Source organism: Girardinichthys multiradiatus, chromosome 7 (assembly GCF_021462225.1).
Source record: "Girardinichthys multiradiatus isolate DD_20200921_A chromosome 7, DD_fGirMul_XY1, whole genome shotgun sequence".
Classification (NCBI taxonomy): Eukaryota; Metazoa; Chordata; class Actinopteri; order Cyprinodontiformes; family Goodeidae; genus Girardinichthys; species Girardinichthys multiradiatus.
Window position 1 is genome coordinate 15738802 of NC_061800.1, and position 23054 is coordinate 15761855.

The 23054-nt window shown below is 41.9% G+C and overlaps 1 long non-coding RNA gene across 1 annotated transcript; it reads right to left on the bottom strand.

Annotated features, from left to right (window-relative positions):
* Positions 1 to 12401: 12401 nt before the first annotated feature.
* Positions 12402 to 21377, bottom strand: LOC124871887. Its single transcript, XR_007039145.1, has 3 exons — positions 20210 to 21377; positions 13682 to 13742; positions 12402 to 13513 (listed from the first exon to the last, which is right to left on the bottom strand). It is a non-coding gene; the product is annotated as an uncharacterized LOC124871887 (long non-coding RNA).
* Between the last annotated feature and the right edge of the window lie 1677 nt (positions 21378 to 23054).

Sequence of the window (23054 nt, forward strand, 5' to 3'; positions counted from 1 at the left end):
TTCAAACCCTGTGCAGTCTGAACAGCCATGTCGCATTTCATCCGACTTTCACATCATTGTCCTGGCTGCAACTATGCATCCACGCAGACCTCTCTAGAGAAGTAGCAGTCACTGCTCCTCAAAAGGCCTTTGTTAATGGTTGTGCTCTGTTGTTTTACCTTTCTTTGTCTTGTTATGAGATGGTCATAATATTGTCAGCTCGCATTGCTCACAAACGTAAAAAATGATATATAGACACTGACATTCATTATTACTTCTGAAAACAGTGTGCTGCTAGGTAGGGGCGAACTGGGACAATAATCCAGGCCTGGAATTTGATGCCATCCCAGGCTACCACCAGTGAATACCACCAAGACTGAGTTAAACACAAAAAGAACACAGAAGCACTGATTCAGTCCTCGTACTCGTCGTCTTCTGCTTTATCCCGAACCGGGTCGCGGGGGCAGCAGACTCAACAGAGACGTCCCTCTCCCCAGACACCTCCCCAGACATAGTCCGTCCAGCGTGTCCTGGGCCGTCCCCTGGGCCTCCTCCCGGTGGGACGTGCCCACCGGGAGGAGGGCACGTCCCACCGGGGGGGCACCATCCTCCCGAGGAAGGTGTTCCTCGGGAGGATGCCTCCTGGACGCCGAGGAAGGCGTCCAGGAGGCATCCGGTATAGATGCCTGAGCCACCTCAACTGGCTCCTCTCAATGTGGAGGAGCAGCGGCTCTACTCCGAGCCTCTCCCGGATGGCCGAGCTCCTCACCCCATCTCTAACTACCCATCTCTAACACCCTACGAAGGAAGCTCATTTCAGCCGTTTGTATCCGGGATCTCGTTCTTTCGGTCATGACCCAAAGTTCATGGCCATAGGTGAGGGTAGGAACGTAGACCGACCGGTAAATTGAGAGCTTCGCTTTTTGGCTCAGCTCTCTCTTCACCACAACGGACCGGCACAGAGCCCCCATTACTGTGGCAGCCGCACCGATCCATCTGTTGATCTCCCGCTCCATTCTTCCCTCACTGGTGAACAAGACCCCGAGATACTTAAACTACTCCACTTGAGGCAGGAACTCCCCTCCAACCTGAAGAGGACAAGCCACCCTTTTCCGGTCGAGTACCATGGCCTCAGACTTGGAGGAGCAGATTTTCATCCCTGCCGCTTCACACTCGGCTGCAAACCGCCCCAGTGCATGCTGTAGGTCTTGGCTAGAGGGGGCCAACAGGACCACGTCATCTGCAAAAAGAAGAGACGAAATCCTCTGGTCCCCAAACCAGACCCCCTCCGGCCCTTGGCTGCGCCTAGAAATCCTGTCCATAAAAGTTATGAACAGGACCAGTGACAAAGGGCATGGCCCCGGATGGCCCCTAATAAAGGGCCCCCAATTCCATACTCCTGGAGCACCCCCCACAGGGCATCACGAGGGAAACAGTCGAATGCTTTCTCCAGGTCCACAAAACACATGTGGACCAGTTGGGCAAACTCCCATGAACCCTCGAGTACCCTGTAGAGGGTATAGAGCTGGTCCAGTGTTCCACGGCCGGGACGAAAACCACACTGCTCCTCCTGAAGCCGGGGTTCGACTATTGGCCGGTCTCTCCTCTCCAATACCCTGGCATAGGCCTTACCGGGGAGGCTGAGGAGTGTGATCGCCCTGTAGTTGGAACACACCCTCCGGTCACCCTTCTTATGTAGGGGGACCACCACCCCAGTCTGCCAATCCAGAGGCACTGTCGCCGTCTGCCACGCAATGTTGAAGTGGCGTGTCAACCATGACAGCCCCACAACATCCAAAGACTTGAGGTACTCAGGGCGGATCTCATCCAACCCTGAAGCCCTGCCACCGCGGAGCTTTTAAACCACCTCTGTGACTTCAGCCTGGGTGATGACAGAGTCCAACCCCGAGTCCCCAGCCTCTGTTTCCACCAGGGTGATGCGTGATGGCAGGATTGAGGAGATCCTCGAAGTACTCCTTCCACCGCCTGATAATGTCCCCAGTCGAGGTCAGCAGCTCCCCACCCCCACTGTAAACAGTGTTGGCGAAGCACAGCTTCCCCCTCCCGAGGCGCCGGACGGTTTGCCAGAATCGCTTCGGGGCCTACCGGTAGTCCTTCTCCATGGCCTCACCGAACTGCTCCTAGGTCCGAGTTTTTGCCTCTGCCACCGCTCGGACCACGGCACGCTTGGCCCCACGGTACCCGTCAGTCACCTCAGGAGTCCCACAAGCCAACCACAGCCGATAGGACTCCTTCTTCAGCTTGACAGTGTCCCTCACTGCCGGTGTCCACCACCGGGCTAGGGGATTGCCGCTGCGGCAGGCACCGCAGACCTTACGGCCGCAGCTACGGGTGGCAGCATCGACAATAGATGCGGAGAACATGGTCCACTCGGACTCTATGTCTCCGACATCCCCCAGGATCTGGTCAAAGCTCTCCCGGAGGTGAGAGTTGAATACATCCCTGGCCAAGGGGTCCGCCAGACGCTCCCAGCAGACCCTCACTATGCGCTTGGGCCTGCCAAGTCTGTCCGGCTTTCTCCTCCCCCAGTGGATCCAACTCACCACCTAGTGATGATCAGTGGACAGCTCAGCCCCTCTCTTCACCCGAGTGTCCAAAATATGCGGCCGAAGGTCTGATGATACGACAACAAAGTTGATCATAGACCTCCTGCCTAGGGTGTCCTGGTGCCAAGTGCACTGATGGGCACCCTTATGTTTGAACATGGTGTTCATTATGGACAATCCGTGACTAGCACAGAAGTCCAATAACAAAGCACCGCTCGGATTCAGATTGGGGAGGCCATTCCTCCTGATCACGCCTCTCCAGGTGTCACTGTCGTTTCCCACGTGGGCGTTGAAGTCCCCCAGCAGAATAATGGAGTCCCCGGGAGGGGCACTATCCAGCACCCCCGACAGGGACGCCAAGAAGGCCGGGTACTCTGCACTACCACTCCGCCCGTAGGCTGAAATGATAGTCAGAGACCTCTCCCCAACCCGACAGCGCAGGGATGCGACCCTCTCATCCACTGGAGTAAACCCCAACACTAGACGGCTGAGCTGGGGGGCAACAAGCAAAAACACACCAGCCCGCCGCCTCTCCCCGTGGGCCACTCCAGAGTAGAAGAGAGTCCAGCCCCTCTCAAGGAGATGGGTTCCAGAGCCCACGCTGTGCGTGGAGGTGAGCCCGACTATTTCTAGTCGATATCTCTCGACCTCCCGCACAAGCTCAGGCTCCTTCCCCCAGCGAGGTGACATTCCTGACATGCCTAGAGCCAGCCTAAGCATCAGGGGATCGGGCCGCCGAGGTCTCCACCTTTGTCCGCCGCCCAATCCTCTTTGCACCAGTCCCTCACGGTTCCCCCTGCAGGTGGTGGACCCACTGGGGGATGGTCTCGCGTCTCTCATTCGGGCTTGGCCTGGCCGGGTCCTGCGGGGAGCAACCAGGCGCTCTCCGACGAGTCCCGACCCCAGGCCTGGCTCCAGGGTGGGACCCCGGCTCTGCCATACCGGGCGACGTCACGTGCCACGATTTCATAGTCGTCATGAGGGGTTCTTGAACCGCTCTTTGTCTGACCCGTCACCTAGAGCCTGTTTGCCATGGGAGACCCTACCAGGGGCTTTTAAGCCCCAGACAACATAGCTTTTAGGATCATTCGAGCACTCAAACCCCTCCACCACGTTAAGGTGGCGGTTCAAGGAGGTATAGTAGTACTTTATATAGTAAAGAAAAGTGAAACATTAATGGTATAGCTCCTTTAGAGGCCTCATCTCGTAGAGAAAGACAGGTAAGCAGATGAACTCTGAGTATGAAAGAGAGCACGTATAGGTCCTTCTCAAAATATTAGCATATTGTGATAAAGTTCATTATTTTCCATAATGTAATGATGAAAATTTAACATTCATATATTTTAGATTCATTGCACACTAACTGAAATATTTCAGGTCTTTTATTGTCTTAATATGGATGATTTTGGCATACAGCTCATGAAAACCCAAAATTCCTATCTCACAAAATTAGCATATTTCATCCGACCAATAAAAGAAAAGCGTTTTTAATACAAAAAACGTCAACCTTCAAATAATCATGTACAGTTATGCACTCAATACTTGGTCGGGAATCCTTTGGCAGAAATGACTGCTTCAATGCGGCGTGGCATGGAGGCAATCAGCCTGTGGTACTGCTGAGGTCTTATGGAGGCCCAGGATGCTTCGATAGCGGCCTTTAGCTCATCCAGAGTGTTGGGTCTTGAGTCTCTCAACGTTCTCTTCACAATATCCCACAGATTCTCTATGGGGTTCAGGTCAGGAGAGTTGGCAGGCCAATTGAGCACTGTGATACCATGGCCAGTAAACCATTTACCAGTGGTTTTGGCACTGTGAGCAGGTGCCAGGTCGTGCTGAAAAATGAAATCTTCATCTTCATAAAGCTTTTCAGCAGATGGAAGCATGAAGTGCTCCAAAATCTCCTGATAGCTAGCTGCATTGACCCTGCCCTTGATAAAACACAGTGGACCAACACCAGCAGCTGACACGGCACCCCAGACCATCACTGACTGTGGGTACTTGACACTGGACTTCTGGCATTTTGGCATTTCCTTCTCCCCAGTCTTCCACCAGACTCTGGCACCTTGATTTCTGAATGACATGCAGAATTTGCTTTCACCCGAAAAAAGTACGTTGGACCACTGAGCAACAGTCCAGTGCTGCTTCTCTGTAGCCCAGGTCAGGCGCTTCTGCCGCTGTTTCTGGTTCAAAAGTGTGAATGCGGCACCTGTAGCCCATTTCATGCACACGCCTGTGCACAGTGGCTTTGGATGTTTCTACTCCAGACTCAGTCCACTGCTTCCGCAGGTCCCCCAAGGTCTGGAATCGGCCCTTCTCCACAATCTTCCTCAGGGTCTGGTCACCTCTTCTCGTTGTGCAGCGTTTTCTGCCACACCTTTTCCTTCCCACAGACTTCCCACTGAGGTGCCTTGATACAACACTCTGGGAACAGCCTATTCGTTCAGAAATTTCTTTCTGTGTCTTACCCTCTTGCTTGAGGGTGTCAATAGTGGGCTTCTGGACAGCAGTCAGGTCGGCAGTCTTACCCATGATTGGGGTTTTGAGTGATGAACCAGGCTGGGAGTTTTAAAGTCCTCAGGAATCTTTTGCAGGTGTTTAGAGTTAACTCGTTGATTCAGATGATTAGGTTCATAGCTCGTTTAGAGACCCTTTTAATGATATGCTAATTTTGTGAGATAGGAATTTTGGGTTTTCATGAGCTGTATGCCAAAATCATCCGTATTAAGACAATAAAAGACCTGAAATATTTCAGTTAGTGTGCAATGAATCTAAAATATATGAATGTTAAATTTTCATCATGACATTATGGAAAATAATTAACTTTATCACAATATGCTAATATTTTGAGAAGGACCTGTACAGTTAGTCACAGTAGAAGTTCAGTCAGCAGTGATATCTAGGAGAGACAGAGTTAAACACTGAAAGACAGGGCCAAGTGTATCATCAGTAGAAGGTGAGGATTAAGTTGTATGCAGCAGCTTGGCCGATGTCCCCCTCCAGGAAGGTGCCACAGCTAAACACAGAGCCAGGCCAGATGTAACTTCTAGAAAGAGAGAACAAAGAGAGTTAAAAGCTGATATAGAAAATAACACAAAATTGGAGAGTAGTATGAGAATGTAGCAGAGAAAGTGAAAGTGGTCATTATGTCCTCCAGAAGCCTAAGCCTATAACAGCATAACTAACGAGATAGCTTAGGAAAACCTAAGGCACTCTAGCTACGTTTTATCAAAAAAGAACGTTTTAAGGCTAGCCTTAAAAGTAGACAGGGTGTCTGCCTCATGGACTAAAAATAAAGGAACGAGAAATTAATAAACTATATACAAATAAAGGAGCAAAGGAATCAATACAAATGGTTAAAAATAATGACCAATAAATGATGCAACATTACCTTTCAATGTTGTCGATGTTTGAGAACCAAGTATTACCTTGAGGACTACTGTTGCAAAACAATGGATGCTGTAGGAGAGGATTAATGTTTTGGAAGAGACAAAAATGTAAGCATGTCCTAAACATATTTAGAATGAATTTAACCTTTATCCATTACATTTTTTACACTTTTTGTATGCATTATAAAATAACAATCTTGACGAACCAAAAATAGACAACAGAAAAAAGTGTCAAAGGCATGTACAATTAATTTGTAGTTACAGAGAGGGAGTAACAAGTCCTGTGTGAGGACAAGGCCCCCTGTGGGTGCTTTAGGATGGGGGAGGGGCTCCTCGCAGCACATGCTGCTCATTGAGAAGAATAAGAAAGAGATGTGTTTTTAAGTCAGTCTCCAATAGCACCAAAAAAAGTTTCTGGATTTGTCACTAGCTGCTTTTTTGAAAGATATTTGCTAGTGGGGTCTGAATGCTCGAACAAAATGCCGACAAAGTCACTAAGCTAGCAATACAGGTAAACTTAACTCCAGATACCTTGTGGAGTACTGACTGATTTTTATTTTTGTTGCTCCCAACAACCCTTGCAGTTGTGCTTTATATGGCCAGTTTTCTTCTGTGCAGTTGTTAAAACTGAACTGATCTGGGGTTATTAACCCTTTCCAATGACAGTGACAGAGAGACTGTATTAGTTGCTACAGCGCTCACTCTGTCTGTGTCATGTGACCTGCTCTGTGCTGTGCTCAGTCAGATGTCTGGGAGGGTTAAACAGAGCATAGCTGAAACATGTCATAACATTCAAAACAAAATGTGAATTATCAATGAGTATCATCAAAACAAAGCATAAAGCTGAGGTGCTAGTCTAGCATGTTTTAGGTGACAAACTCCTTATCAGAACATTGTAGTAGATTTCCTAACCTGTATTGGAGCACCCGGCTGTCATACAGAGACTCCGGTTTGGACAAAACATCTGTCACTGGCGAGACAAACAGAAATTAGAGACCGCAGTGGAATTCAAACAGCATAATCATGTCCCATTATGAAGAAACTCAAGAACAGATGAGAAAGTCATTGACATCTGTAAGCCTGGAAAGGGTTACAAAGCTGTTTCTCTCTTTCAAAATAAAATGTATGTCTAAAACATTTGTGTGTGATAAAGATGCAAAAATAGAATAATTCTGCAAGAAGGAAAAAGCTTTTTCACAGCACGGGGTCTGGAATTGGTTTATTATGTTATCAATGTAACATATCAACATTTACTTTAATTTATGTTTGCATTTGGTTTCAGTCAGTTTTACTTACATCAGTGTTCGATTACATGTAGGCAAAAACAATGCAGGAAAATTACATCTCAGTATTCATCAAAATAACATTCTTTTCATCACACTTTCCCATAAATTTGCATGGACATTATGCTGCTGTAGTAGTTGAACAAGCAGCAATTAAAGTCTCTAAGTAAATCAGACACGCACAATTTCCTCAGGTATAGGGTTCCTCTTTGTTCATCACAGTCTGCTTTCTAAACAGTCACAGTCTTCACAATTCAAAATTGGATATAAACAGGAAAGGAAAACCCATTACTTTCCTTAAATCCAATTAGATTTTTTGAGTGCATGTTGTGGATAATTTACTTTCCCTTAGAATCTGCCTTTTCTCTTCACATCTTTTAGATTTTTATCTGAGGCTCTTTATAATGCCTCGTGTCCTTGTAAGAGATGACAAATTCAGCATCTTGTTCAGACATGCAGATGTCATCTTTCTTCTATTTCTATTTCTATTTGCAGAGCTCTGTCCCTCCACTTTAGACCAGCAATGAACCTCAGAGTAAAATAAAAAACGTTTTGGGAAAGGACTGAAATCACCGTTGTGTGGTCATTCAGAGGTAATAATGAGTTGGGCAGGATCGGATTGCTCCTTCGTTCCGGCAGTTTAAAGCAGATGGACACATCCTGTCCATCCGAAGGCAAGAGCAGCCATGCACTGTAGGGAGAACCAGCGTCACATGAGAACAGGTCATGTTCTCAATACTGGTGGTAAATTACGTCTTTATTACAAATTAATCCAGCCTCATGAATATATATAGCTCCCCCTCCCTCTAAATGGCTTCTCAGTCTTTAATTTGCGCTTACTTGTCATTCAGTGAGTTGACACACAAACCAATGTCATGCAGGCTAAATGAGATAATCAAATAACTGATGGCTAATTGGGGATCAATTAAACAGTTGATGGAAGCTCATATACAGTTTATGGTCTGTAAGTTTGTTCGCATATAAAAAGCTAATCAATTCAATTAAAAAGGCAGAACTGTGTTCATTTGTTAAAACAGAACTGATAGCCATTCCTCTGATTTAAATCACCTAAGCCGGCCTGTCTGTAAATACTAATTTAGCCTTTTTACATTTGCTTATGTTTTCTTTGCTTACCACGCACATGAGATGAAGACATCTCAGCAAAGCCAGCAAAGGGGATTATTATCATTTCCCGGGCATCAGTTTGCATTGGCTCGATGACGGGAATCCGCAAAGCTGGTTAGTTCAGGCTTGTGGAAGTTTTGTACACTTATTTACTTCTCGTCTGAGGCAGAAGGCAGGCGAGTGAGCTCTTTATAATCTTATTCAGCAGCATTAGTGTGAGTCGTGTTGGTGAGTGTTTACAGGAAACGTCTGCCATCAGCTTTCTTTAACAGCACGGCAAACAGAAATGTGGTGATTGTCCCCCGCCTTTAATGTTCATTGCTTATCTCCAAGCAGGACCACGTCAGCTCATTTGTGAGATGTGGTCTGCATAATCTTATAGGGGACTGAAAGCAAAAACTATCCCGACATCTGTTCAAAAAAGCAAAAGCACCTCTAAAATTATTCATGATTGCAGAGAAAAAGCAGCAGAGTCCAGCTGATTTAATGTAAATTAAAAGCTGCTGATGCTTTACTTACTTTGTTCTGAAAAGTCCATTTCAAGCATGGGCTGTTTTTAGTACATTTGTCCTCAAACAGAATGGGATGCAGTGTATTGCCACGGCCGTTTGATGTAATTTTTATACAAAGCTCATATTTCAGCTATGGTTCACTGAGTTCAAGTATCCAGATCAAAATGCTCTTTTCATACTTTGAAAAGTAATTTCTCCTATGCATGGAAGCAGAAAGGACACCTTCAGTTGTCAATTCTTAAGTGCTTTCTCGAAATTTTGAATGTCCTGTAATCTCAATATAAGCAGGCTAGTTTCATTTAATTATTTGGAGAAATCGTATCTTGTTAGGTTGAAATAACATTTGGAAATGTTGAGAAACAACTAGCTTTGGCTTTTTCATAACCCAAGAGGGTTTTGGTGTGAAAATGGATTCAATTTCACTGTTTAGTGTTGCTTCCATGATACATAGCCTACAAAATAAAATAAAAAAACAGTGCCTCGCTAATGCATTCATAGGCTCTGTTCTGCTCTGTTCTGTTATTTAAAAAAAAACATGAACTATTTTGTTTTATTGTGACTTCAAAATATGTTATATTAACTTGAGAAAGCAAGCTTTTCTAATTAACTGAAAATATACCAATATCTCAAGTGTTATTTCCAAGTAATGAGATACTTGTGTTTATCTTGGGATAATATCCTGAAAATACCTTTTTTAAAACAGCCCCTGTCCTCTTCTTTATCTTTAATAAATTGCATTGTATTTAGGGATTAAATTGGCAATTCAATCTCTGATTTTGTTGCCACCTCATGGAGTTTTTATGATCCAGGAAAGACATTTAGTCAGTCCTTAATGTTGGCTGTAAGACTTTTGCGAGGTTTCTCATCAGTTTGAGTTCTGTAAGTACACTGAGTTGTCCTCAGGGAATTTTACCAACCATACCGATCTAAAAATAAAAAAAATCCTCAACTGTCTTCCACTCACTTTCTTCTAATCCGTTGTTCTCTTCCAGCAAACACATCCCAGGGGACTGTGGCCATGTTAAAATACCTCATTACCTGCTTGTCTTCCTAAATATAATTTTAGCAGTGAAGCTTCATACTGTCTTTGTTTTACATATCCAATAACAACAAGATTTAGTTGGGTGTGAAATTTAACAGAGTGGGTGTGTGTTGTTGGAATTAAAATGCATCCTATCAGTTGTAATTTGTCAATGGAACCTATTTTTCTTAGTAGAAACTGATGGACTGTTTTACAATTTGTTATAAAAGAAAAACAACTGTAATTTTTTTAAGTATCTTTTAAAGCGAGAATATTAGGCCAAAATATTTTTGGTTTCCTTGGCTCAGAGGACATGTTTGGCCTTTAGCTGAAAATCAAGCTTAAAAAAACTGAAAATCTATTGAGAAAAGAACACCAGATACTCATAATCATGGCCTCCTGGTTATGTTATAAAATGGGACATGGAAACAAGGGAGAAAAGTATAAAACTTAATTGGAATAAACAAAGACTTTATGAATTGGTCAGACTGTAGGGCCTGGTCAGATATTTTGGAGTCAAAAAAATCAGACATGTCTTTTTCTACCCCACTTTTAAAAATGGTGGAGCAGCTCCTCCACTTGCTCCACCCTCCAAGCTAAAATATCATACCTGAAGAAAAAGAAGAAGGTAGAGTTAAATTGTTGCTAGGTTGGTGTCAGCAGTGATCTGAATCAAATGAAAACATCTAAGTTTTCACTGGACAAAGCTGCTTTGGAAATCTAATCAGCCCAATGCAATTCAGCCACACATGCTGACAATACAAAACACTGAACCAAACCTTTCATTTATCAAGCAGTTTGGTTTCACGTTTGGTTTTTTCATATCACAAACTTGTATAATATTTCATTTTATTAATGAAATCTTTCAATTTATTACTTATAACAGATTGTGTTTTTCTTAACGTACTTCAGCTGGCTCCCATTCTGTATTTTTGAGGAGCTTTATACTTCATACTCCCGTAAAAAAAAAAACATTTACCTCTTCCAGATTTCCTAATCATTTCATATCGTCTCAATCAAATTGTAATTTAAACACAGATAACCTGAGTAACACAGAATGCAATTTTCAAATGCTAAGCTATTTTGTTTGGTTCAATTACCACGAATAGAAAATGTCTCACAACATGAAGTTATCTGAAAGATTTCAACACATCATGCCTTAATCTAGAGAAATAGAAAATCTTTTGAGAAACAAAGTAATTTCTCCTTGGTCTGGCTGAGCTCTCTGTTGTGGTCGTCATACTTCTACATTTCAGTTTATTGCAAACAAGGATGTTTAAATCCCAAATTCAGAGGGCAGTCTAACACAAACACAAGAACTACTTCCTTTATTACCTCAAAATAAGTCTCAACTTCTCAACACTAGTTATGCAGTGTCACATTGAAAACACTCCTTTTCATAATAGCTTAAACTAAGACAATTTAAGCTAATATGGCTTTGAGGAGAAAATGGTAGCATCTTCGGGTTGTGGGATCTCATGGCATACCTCATGCATACTCTTCTGAAAACACACTAAGTGAGAATACAATAAATAAATCACACAGAAGACACTGTCAGCAGCAGCCGCAGCAGCAACACTGCCCTCAATAAGCTCAGAGTGAATACGCAACCCGGAGATCAATAAGGACAGTTTGAATGTGTTATTTTATACTGTTTTTAATCTGTGAAAAAAAGAGAGTCTTTCTGTTCTTTTTTATTCTCATTATTGCAGTAAAAAAATCAGAGCCAGAGGAGTGTGGGGCTCTTTTTGATGTGTTTGCAGGATATAAATGAACCAGGAGCTCCCACTGAGTTGCTCTGGGGCAGCTGTGTTTCTCTACCACTGGCTTCCTGGTGCTCTGTTTCGTTTCAGGCTGCCAAACTCAATACAGCTCCTGCCAGCTGCTGAAGGTGGGAACCCTGATTAGTTGTGACTCTGTCTTCCTGAGTTTCAAACACGAGCTTCACCATAGTGTCAGTATTGACTCTTAACATTGGCGTTTAACTGCTTGCCTCCTACTTCTGACATAATTCATTCAGAAGTCTTCTTATCAACCAAGTAGTTGTTAATATGCATGGCAGCTTGGGTGTACAGTATAATGGTGAGAAACTTGACAGCTGACTCCGGATGATTGTGCAGCGGTTGCTGGTCCAGAGTCCGGACTCCTGTGGGGTCACTAAAGTGAAGAGAAGTGGTTTGTGTAAAATCATTCTATCCATGTTCTGATAAATGAACTAATTACAGAGAGAATCTGTGGAGGCCAACAGACAATCAAGTCTTTAGCTTATCTGCTGCTTACAGCCACTGCGGAGGTCAAACACATGCTAGCCTGCTATCAGAGTTAATCTCTCTCAGTCTCTTTTACCTTACAACTCACTTTTAGCAGCTCTGGCTTGTGCTCACATGTACTTGCACAGAGAGCAAATAACTTTTATTTGATAAAACTGCCACCCACACATTGTTAAGTTTTACAGCAAAATTAATTTATTTTAATATTCACATTGAAAAGAAGGTCCCTGGGTTCGAATTCCAGCCTCTTTCATGGAATTTGCACCAGGGGTTCTCTCTGGGTACTCCAGCTTCCTCCCAGAGTCCAAAACCAGGCATGTATGGCTGTCTGTGCTATATGTCGCCCTTGATGGACAGGCCCACCTGTCGCTAAATACTTATGCACAATGGTAAGCCTTTTGATCTTTTATTTGGCAAATTCCCCTCAGCTGAATGATGCAAATAAGCAAATGTCAGAACAACCCTATGGACAGATGGACTTTATTTCATACTCATCATCAGATTCACTATAATGGTGTGAAGCTAAAACAGAATCAAACAGCGCTTAAAGAAGGTATTATACCAAGAGTGTACACATTGCCACAAAGTCATTGCAATGCTTTATTTGAATTTTTTTTTTTTTTTAGAGCCACTATGCATTGATTATTATTGATGCTGTGAGGGAACCAGCAGTGAGGAAAAATACTTCCCATGAGGAAAGTAACAATCCCAGCCATGCTGTGGTTTGCAAACATCATTAGACTTTGTTGTTATCATGACAAATTACAATTCTTAACACAAAATGCACATTCTTTATCTTTAAGTTAGGATTGATGTAAAGAGGATCCTCTACAAACCTTCAAATAATGACAAACAACTGACAAGGAATTGCTCCATCTATTTAACCTCATATACAGTAAAATGCAAATGATGCTTAGAAGTATTACCGCAATATCTTCCTTTACAAACCAGAAGACATTCACATCAAAAAGCCTTTCTGAAGCGATAGTAGATGTTTTACAGTAAAACTGCATTTTCTGGCACACAAATCTTGTGAAATTCTCCTCTTTTTGCAGAATGTGAGCACAGTGTGTCCTTCTTATCACGGAGAGTCAAATATTGAATGAGGGTGTTTCTTGTCCTCTCCTCATGTCTCTGTCAGGGCTTCTGCTGTTTGGTTGACTTTATCACCGGCTGTACTGTACAGCCTTAAATTATTTAGACCCTGCTCAGATTGAGAGAAAAACAGAACCAAGGGAAGGAAGAGATATTGTCTTAGACAGCAACCTCTATTTTCTCCACTTCTGTCTCACTGCACATCAGCTCAGTGTTAACCAGAGTAAAGCCTGTCCTCCTTCCTTCTCTGTTCATTCTTGTAGAAGCTTTGTCTCCTGTAAATGGACAAATTGTTGCATGGCGGCTTTAGGTTTATTCAGCAGAAGCACAATGTACTACTTATCATGTGATATTAAATTTTTGAGAAGGAAGGAAAAATAAGAGGAAGCCTGTATTCACACCAATACACACAAACACACACACGTTTAAGTTACCATACTGACTCATTTCTTTTCCTTGGAGTCAAGGTCCCATGTTGTTTCTGGAACCTTTGGTTTGATAGACCTGGAAGAAAAAGCAACACAAGACTTAATATAATACCGAAACAAACCCATTACTTTTTGCAGTGACAGTTTTTTTTTCATAAAGAGACATTACACAGCCAGATAAAATAATTTTATTGAGATGTAATGCCAATACTCTTAAAAGGTACATCAGGTGTAAAATGTGCATGTTAAATCTGAATCAAGCAGAGAGGGGTCAGAATGTGTTGATCATATTTGTGTATCAGATTCTACAATCAAGAGTAACACATCTGCAGTAGATCTTGAGAAAGCCATATTTTTCAAAGCTGACATCTAGTCCATTTGTTTTAAAGACAAAGTTAAGCCATCAGTTCCTAAGAGGCCAATCAGGAGCATTTGTACAGTGTCTTTTGTAAGTGATTGAGCGGTTCCCTGTCAATTGGCCCCTTTGCCAATTTGTTTCCCTTATTTCTTACCCACCTCGTAATATGCTAGTGGATACCTATGTAAAGTACACCTCTTACATTTTTGTAAACATTTTATTATATATTTTCATGGGACAACATTGAAGATATGGAGAGCTGCAGTTCATTGAAGTAACCATGAATGCCAACATGTACTGTGAGATACTGAAGCTGACCATTATCCCCTCCCTTCGGGACACACCTCCAAGACGACCACTGCCTTGCTAAAGAAACTGTGGGTAAAGGTACTGGAGTGGCTGAGAATGTTTCCGGACCTAAACCCTATTGAGCATCTGTGGGACATCCTCAAATGGAGGGTGGAGGAACACAAGGTCTGTAACATCTACCAACTCTCTGATGTCATAATGGAGGAGAGAAGGCGGTCTCGCGTGGCAACCTGTGAACCTCTAGTGAACTCCAACAGAGTTATGGCAGTGCTGGAAAATAATTGTGGCCACTGGCCTCACTAAATATTAACACTTTGCGTACAATTTAGACATTTTCACTTAGGGTGTACTCACTTTTGCTGCCAGCGGTTTAGGCATTAACGGCTGTCTGTTGAGTTGATTTGAGGAGAGAGCAGGAGAGCAAATTTACACAAGCTGTACACTAAATACTTTACATTGCATCAAACTATATATTATAGCTATATAATAAAATATTTACAAATCTGTGAGGGGTGTACTCACTTTTGGGAGGTACTGTAGTTCAACTTTTGCATGTCCACTTATTTCTCTTAGTAGTTTTAGTTATTATTTTATGAAGGCTTTATATTATTCCCTGTTTCTATTTAGTGGGGTTCTGATCTCCGCGTGGGCCATTTTTCTCTTGTCTCTCATTAAACAAGAGTTTCTTAGCCCTGATGAAATCAAAAGAACTCAGAATTTATTATTTATGACACTCATATTAACATGTTTTTTTTAAAGTAGACTATAAAATTTCTTAAAATCAACGATTCCAGAAATTAATATAAAAAAGCATTATGTGGTAGATGGTTCCTGTTCATACCTGGAAGACGTTGGGTTCAATAAGACTGGAAGAGCAAAGTAGGATATTCCTGTATTCCAGTAAAAATACACAATGTGTTTCAGCCCGAGTATTGATATGTGTGTGAGGTAATTCAGCTGGCAGATATTAGTAATAATACTTTCTTATGCTTGATAAAGAAAACTGACCATAATGCCAAACTTAATACATCAGAACACCACACTACATAGCATGTTTGTAACTACAACGTCTTGTTTAACAGGAAAAAATTGGGAAAAAGAATCTCATTTTTGACCGTCCCTAAAACTTTGGAGTGTGATTAGTCACTTTCAACCACAGGACAGTGATTCTAAGCACACTGGAAAAAAAAGAAAGAAGACGTTTTGAAGCATCCTAGTCAAAGTCTGGACTTAACCTGATTTAAATGAAGTGGGATGACTTTAAAAAGAACATCCATGCTTATAAACCCTCCAACAGGGCTGACATAAAACAACTCTGCAAAGAAGAGTGGACCAAAAGTAAAAAATGCCTGTTGGCAGTTGCTGCCACCACGAGTGGCACAAGCAGTTCATAGGTTTTGGAGGCAATTATAAATTCGCATAAGGACAGATTGGCTTGGATGACTTTTCCTATTAATAATTTAAGTTGTCTTCTGAAAACAACTTTTTTTGTGTGTTCCCATGTTGTCTTCTTAAAATTTGTTTTCTGGTCTAAAATGTCTAAATGACACAGAAAAGCAAAAGACAAAGGGGCAAAAAGTTTTCACATTACTGATTTCACATGTGATCATATTTAGTGTTGGTTCAGGTTAAGATGTCAGATTACCAGAAGTGGTACATTTAATCTGTAGGCTATACTTTACTAAAGTGATGGCTGTTTTTTTCGTCTTAGTGAGTAGAGCCATGTCTTTAATATGATCACATCAAGTTAGCACCAAGAATCTGACTCAAAAGAAGAAACATTTATGCTTTTGACCTGGTAAAACCTCAGAAGAAGGAATGCCAGTGGCTAAGTTTTTAAAGGGAAAATGGTTGAATAACATTTCAACTTAAAGGTCAGGTTTCAGTGATTTCAAAGACTCAAGACTGACTCATGAACATTTAGGATGTGATGTGAGTTGAATAGAAAAGGCTTGGCGGCAGTCATATCATAACCCAGGGAATGAATTTATTGATTGTCTTCAAATATTAACAAACAGGAAATCAGTAATCAGAATAAAGTCTCAGGTAAGTGTGGAAAAGGTCTGAGGTTGAGGGTGTCAGTCTGTCCGTGCCGTGTCCAGCGGTGACAGCGGACGCTTTGGTCCTGTCACTGCTCAATGTGGCTTCGCATCCACAGCGCTCACAACATGTCAGTGTTTCTGTTCCACATGGAGGGCATTGGGGCATCATTACCATCTGGCTATAAGGCTATACTGATGTCACAGACAGGACACTGAACACACAAATGCACTCACACGCATGTACAGACGCTTACACACTGATCATCCAGACTGTTTGTGCTTGGGGAGCAACAAGGGGAAGGAGGCGACATGTACGTGAGTCTAGCTGCTGTGACAGTCCATCCAAATTTACCGCCAGCACTCTGGTGGCAGTTGGCCTGGTTCCTCCTCGCTGCTCTGTTACATTCCCTCAGTCAGCACTCAGTAACACACACATGCTCCACACACACAGAGCAATATCCTCCAGCGGCCCTCATTGTCTCACTAGACTATCCATATGAGTCGTTCCTTCCCTACAGTAAAACAAACACAGACAACCTAATGTGGCCTTTTCTTTCCAGCTATGGATCAAATAAATCAATTTTTTCTTCATTCACTTCATACTCATTGATATTGTTTCACTGCAGTGCACGTTTTCAAAATTGTTTCTGTACTCTGCTGTAATTTCTTATTCCTTCAGCCCCGCAGTTTTAATATCATTATTGTATTAAAAGACAACCAAACTGTTTTGTCCTAATCTCAAAAGTTACATCTCATTTCTCACAGCCTTCACACATTTTAACTTTTCTAGCCTATCCCCTGGAATGGATCTCCCAGCTTCACATGTAAAAAGAAGAAACTGAATGGAAACACAGAGAATCTAATTTGTCAAAGCTAAAGACAAATTCCAACATATGAGATTATACCAAAACTGCACCGAGCAAACCTCAAGAGAGAACTAAGAAACGTAATACAAAGGAATGGACCAATATGGAGGGACACTCAAAACACAAAAATGTTTTAAATATGGACACAAATGAGAACCAAAACAAAACAACCATAAATCATGACACAGATTTAATAACAATGTAAGACCAAAAGACTATCTATACCCATTCTGAGACTAAGTTTAGATATCTAGCTCCAATTGCTGCAGTTATCCTCTGAATCTATGGACAAATCAAATGCAATTACACAACTATTGTTTTACCGCACTTACAATGAAAACAACATCTTTAACAGATTCTAGGGATTTTCAATTCACAGTTTCAGAGATTTTAGAGGAAAAAAATATTTTAGAAAGCTGCCATGGCTTTCTAATCACTCTGGCATGATAAAGCTTTCTGGTTCCTTAATGTGCTGTCCAGTTGTCCATGTCTGCTTCTCATTTCTCACATCTATACATAATACCATTTCGGACTAAGTTATACTGGAACAGGCTGATTGGTCAGCTCCTGAATACCCTGAAGACAGAGCTGGGAGCCAGCCCAGATCAAGTAAGCCATGCATGACTACTACAGGAAAAGATCAACATATTATCTTTCATTCACCACAGCACACTGTTGCACTGTTGAAATCCATCTGTCCTAAATAATTATTTTAAAGTTATATCAGTGTTGTCAGTTTTGCCCTATTTTGACACAATACTATTAATAAATGTTGAATATCAATATTGGTTTTGTAACAGAATTTCTGCAGCAAAAGATAAACAAATATCAATGTATCTTATGAGGACCTCATGTGATAGACTAACATAAAGTAGTGCATAATAGTGAAATATTAGCAAAATAATACATTTTACCAGATTTTTTACAAAAGTGTGCAGAGATTAATTATCCAGCCTCCTTCACTCTGGTACTCCTGAATAAAATCAAGTTGAACAAATCTTCTCTGAAGTCACTTAATCAGTAGTCCACTGGTATGTAATTTATTCTAAGTATAAATACAGCTATTCTGTAAAGACCTCGGAGGTTTGTTATAGAACATTAGCGAAGAAACAGGATAATGAAGACCTAGTAATGCAGCAGGGTTGTGTTAGACTAACAAGTAGCACAAGAATTTATCAGAGAATTAACCAACAGGACCATAGGAACTCTGAAGAGCTGCACAAATCCACAAAAGCAGTAAGAGTTCTGTTTGCAGGACACAAACATCATGTGATGTGGATGATGTGAGGCAGAAACACTGCACATCTTTGTAAACACACCCTCCCCACGGTGAAAAATGATAGTGGCAGCATTGTAATCTGGAGATGCTTTTATCAGAAGTGGCAGAGAAGCTGATCTAGGTTGATGGGGAGTTGAATGGTGCAAAATACAGGGAAATCCTGGAAGAAAAATTGTGAGAAGCTTCCAAAGATTTAAATCTTTGTGGTTAATCTTTGTGGTTAATCTTCCACCAGGAGAACAACCCTAAACATACATTCAGCGCTCCAAAAGAATGCTTTAGATCAAAGCATATTAATGCCTTAGAAAGTCCATTCAGAGTCCTGACAGAAAGCCAGCTGAGAATCAATACCAAGGCTTAAAGTCACATGTGCACAAATGTTCACCTTCCAATCTGACTGAGTTTGAGCTATTTTGCAAAGAAAAATGGGCAAAAATATCAGTCTCTAGATGAAGAAAGCTGTTAAACTTACCCAAAAGGCAGCTGTAATTCCAGCAAAACGTGATCAACAATGTATTACCTCAGGTAGGGGCTGAACAAAAGTGTGTGAAACATTATTGAAACTGAATATACTATTTGTAAATTTTGTCTAAAAAACCCCAACAATCTTTTTCTTTTATTTCCAAATTGTGCACTACTATGTACAGGTCTGTCACATAAAAGCCCAATAAAGAGTAATACTTTGGCAAAGCTTTGAGGCATTTATAACATTTCTGAATGAGTTTTGTTAGCTTTTGTGGATTCCATACAGAAACAGGTTTTGCTCAGAGTTTATATATATATCTATATATATATATATTTATAGATATATATGAATCAATGTTGAATGACTGTTAGAATACCAATGAATCTACAGCACTTCTCCCTGCTGAGTTTCACCTTGTCCAGCAGTCTTCTGAGAGCTTTTGGTCTCATTAATCTAATTTTCTCCCTCCTGCCTGCTTTCCTCTCTTTTTTCCGCCCTGATCCCTCTTTTCTCCTCCCTCCTTTACAGACAGTGATCCAATTAGCTGCTAGCTGCCATGGCACCAGTTGCCTGCAGATGTCTGTGCGTGTATATGATGGTGTGTGCGGGTGTGCCTCTGTATTTGCATTATTACTACACTGATACTCCTGCATCTCAGTAACCTTGCGGTGTATTCTGACTCCCTACCTCACACTGACGGGGAGTACTGCTGTTAAAAGGGTAAATGGAGCTGTGTAATCAGATGTAGAGAAAAACAAATCCTTCAGAGGTAAGTTGAAGTCAAACATCATGCAAAACTTGTTTGGTGCATCTTAAACAGACTGAGGCAGGCCACAAGGGTAACTTGGAGAATTCATGGTGGTCAGCCAAATCATTAGTTTAAAGTGTTGGTTTTTAGACATATATGACATGTATGAAGCAGCAACATTTAAATAGTATTGACCTGTCAGATTGTCCTGTGTTTCGGAGCATAAAACTCTTGCTTTTATCAGAGCCCTTGTCATTACTTAGATATACTTAAACATCCTTTGACAATAATCTGTTAAATAGCATGATGAGGACAGGGATGTTGGATTAAGTCATTCTAAGGTGTTTAGACCTTTCATTTCACTGCTGGTTTATTTATTGTCAACACTAATTGGTTGGGTTAAGGTATCATGATTGCCTTTTACAATGAACATGTCATGATATGCACCTGTTTGTGTTTTGTTAATCGCACCCACCTGTTTTCCGTGCAGTTCTTGTTGGGTTCTCTGTTGCTGTCTCCCTGGCTCCTGTGTTTCCTTCATCCCTGTAAGTTATCATCCTTTCCATTAAAATAAATCCATCCACCATGTGCCTGCTGGTGTCCTGTTGACACTTTGGTCCTCAACAAACTTAAATTATGACAGAAGAACCCAACCAGAAAATGGACCAAGCAACAGGGATGGAGGTAATCACTCTTTTTGATTACTTCAGATGGCAGGCGGAGAAGAACATGGGCTGAGGATGAGTCGGAGCACCGATCGCCTTTCTGGGGCTCAAGAGTGGCGATTTTTCCTCTGGGAACCGGCTTGCGGCGCTACAGCACCTGTCCGCTCCGTCAGAGCAGACCACCACTTGAAACAAGTGAAGCCGGAACAGAAAACCCTGCTGGCATCCTCTGAATCCAACTCCTTGCACTCCTTCCTCGAGGGTTGGTGTGGATCTGCATCAGCACGCCCACATCCATTTCCCCAGCTCCAGCGTGGGCTTTCAGTGGACGATCCTTCCCATTTGGCTGTGCTGTGAGTGGATGATTCTACCAATTTGGCTGTGCAGTCAGTGGCAGAGGATTAGTCTTTGCATTCTCAGAGCCTGCTTCCCGCCACCTCAATGTCCCTGTGCCTGCTGCCTGCAGCTTCTGAGCACCAGAGCCTGTATCAAGCTGAGTCGGAGCGCCAGTGCCCACTCCTCGCCCAAGCTGGTGCAGCTGGCTTGTGATCCAGTTCCTGAGGTCTCCGACGAAGGTGTCCAGGTAGAACCGTCTCACGTTCCTGTCCTTGAGTTCTTTGACAAGGGTGTCCAGGTGGATGCGCCTCATGTTCCTATCCCTGAGTGCTCCTGCAAAGGTGTCCAGGTGGACCAGCCCCATGTTCCTGTCTCTGAGTTCTTCGACAAGTGTAGAAATATTTATAAAATGTTTGTATTGACTGGAAGAAACTTTTCCAGAATTAATATAGTTTACATTTCCATAGTAGGGAAGAAACCTAACCCAGAAAATGGCCCTGTTAAGGGGGTGCTGTCCTAAAACAATGTTGGAAGATAAGTGATTTTTCCTTTTTGTCGTGAAGCGACATCTTTGGTTTTGTTTGTTGTGGTCTTGTGTTTTTTATTAGTTTGGAATTTCTCTAAGTTCTTTTAGTAGTTTATTTTCTATTATTTCTTATGGTTTTCTTATGACTATTATTATATTCGTTGTATTCTAGTTCCCTTGTCTTCTTGTAGTTTCTAGTTTAGTTTCCCATTTAGTATATCTGTGTTTATTTATGTTTTGGTATTTGTTCACCTGCGCTCTTTGTTTACTAGTTTATTTTCTCTGTTCCTCCTCGTCCTGGTTCCCTTTCTATGGTTTAGGTTTTGTTTATTTTCGGTCAGAGTTTCTTTATGGGTTCTTTGTTAATTATTAGGTTTTGGTGTTTCTTCTATTCCCTCTAGTTTCTCGGTTTACTTTAGTTAATGATTATTCTAGGTTCTTATGTCTCTTTTGGTTTATTATCTTCGTCCATAGTTTTGCTTAGTTCTGTTTCCTTGAGCTTTGTTATTTATAGTTTTGTTTTTGTAGTCAGGTTCTTTTGGTTATGTTCTTATCTAGTTTCCCTCATGTTTTGTTTCTAGCCTTGTCACCTTAGCAACTATTCGCATTCCCTCAGTTCTCTACTACCTGGTTCACACCTGAATTCCATCTCATCTGATAACCTGCCTCAGTTTCTCATTGGTCCATACTCCACTTCCCTCTATTCATAAACTTTCTGTTTTTGTTTGTTCCTCGCTGGTTCCTTCCATTCAAATCCCCGTTTATATCTCTGTTCACCTACCTTCGTCTATGTACTTTGCCTACTATGTTCCTGCAGTATCATCTTCGTAGGTTTTTGGATTTCTTGTATCTGCAATGATTTTGCTATGTTGGAAAACCTTTGGATTATTCTTTAAATAAAGTAAGAAGACTCCTTTAAACATGCTGCTACCGAGCTCTTGTCTGTGCTTTGGTCACTCTAAACCTCAGAACATGACACTTTTTTTTTATTTCAATTTATTTTCGTTTTTTTTCTGCTATGCTTTTCACTTGATAAAACACAATGGACCAACACCAGCAGATTTCATGCCTCCTCAAATAATTACTCTCTGTAGAAATGGGACCTTAAGCAACCTAGATTTGGTGTCTCTCCACTTTTCCTTCAGACTCTTGGACCTTGATTTTTAAAAGACATGCAAAATGTACTTCCATCTGAAAAGAGGAGTTCCGGAACACTAAGAAACAATCCACCCCTCTCTTCCTTATCCTAGGTAAGAAAAGTGTGATATTGTCTGTGGTTTAGAATTGGCTTAAAACAGGGGTTCCAAAATCAAGTCCTTGAGACTTACTGTCCTGCAACTTTTAGATGCATCCCTTCTCCAACACAACTGAATCAAATGGCTGAATTCCCTCATCCTGAGAGGCCTGGTAACCAGCCATTCATTTGAGGTGTGTTGGAGAAGGGGTGCATCTAAAAGTTGGATAATAATCGCTCTCAAAAACTGGACTTGCTCAACCCTGGCTTAACACAAGGAATGTCACTATTGTCGCCATATCATGAACATCCCTGTCTCTTAAAGCACTGACTCCAGCTGCAGTCTTTGCCTGGTGAATCCTCAACAAACTCTTGAATGGGCTTCATATCACAATCCTCTCAGGGTCGCATTTAACCCTGTTGCACTAAACAGCCAGTATCTTTAGCAATGACCTTTTCTGGCATGGCTTCCTTGTTGAGGGTGTAACTGCTTGTCTGCTGAATAACTGACAGGTCAGCAGTCGTCCTGGTTATTATTTACTCCAAAACATGGTCAAAC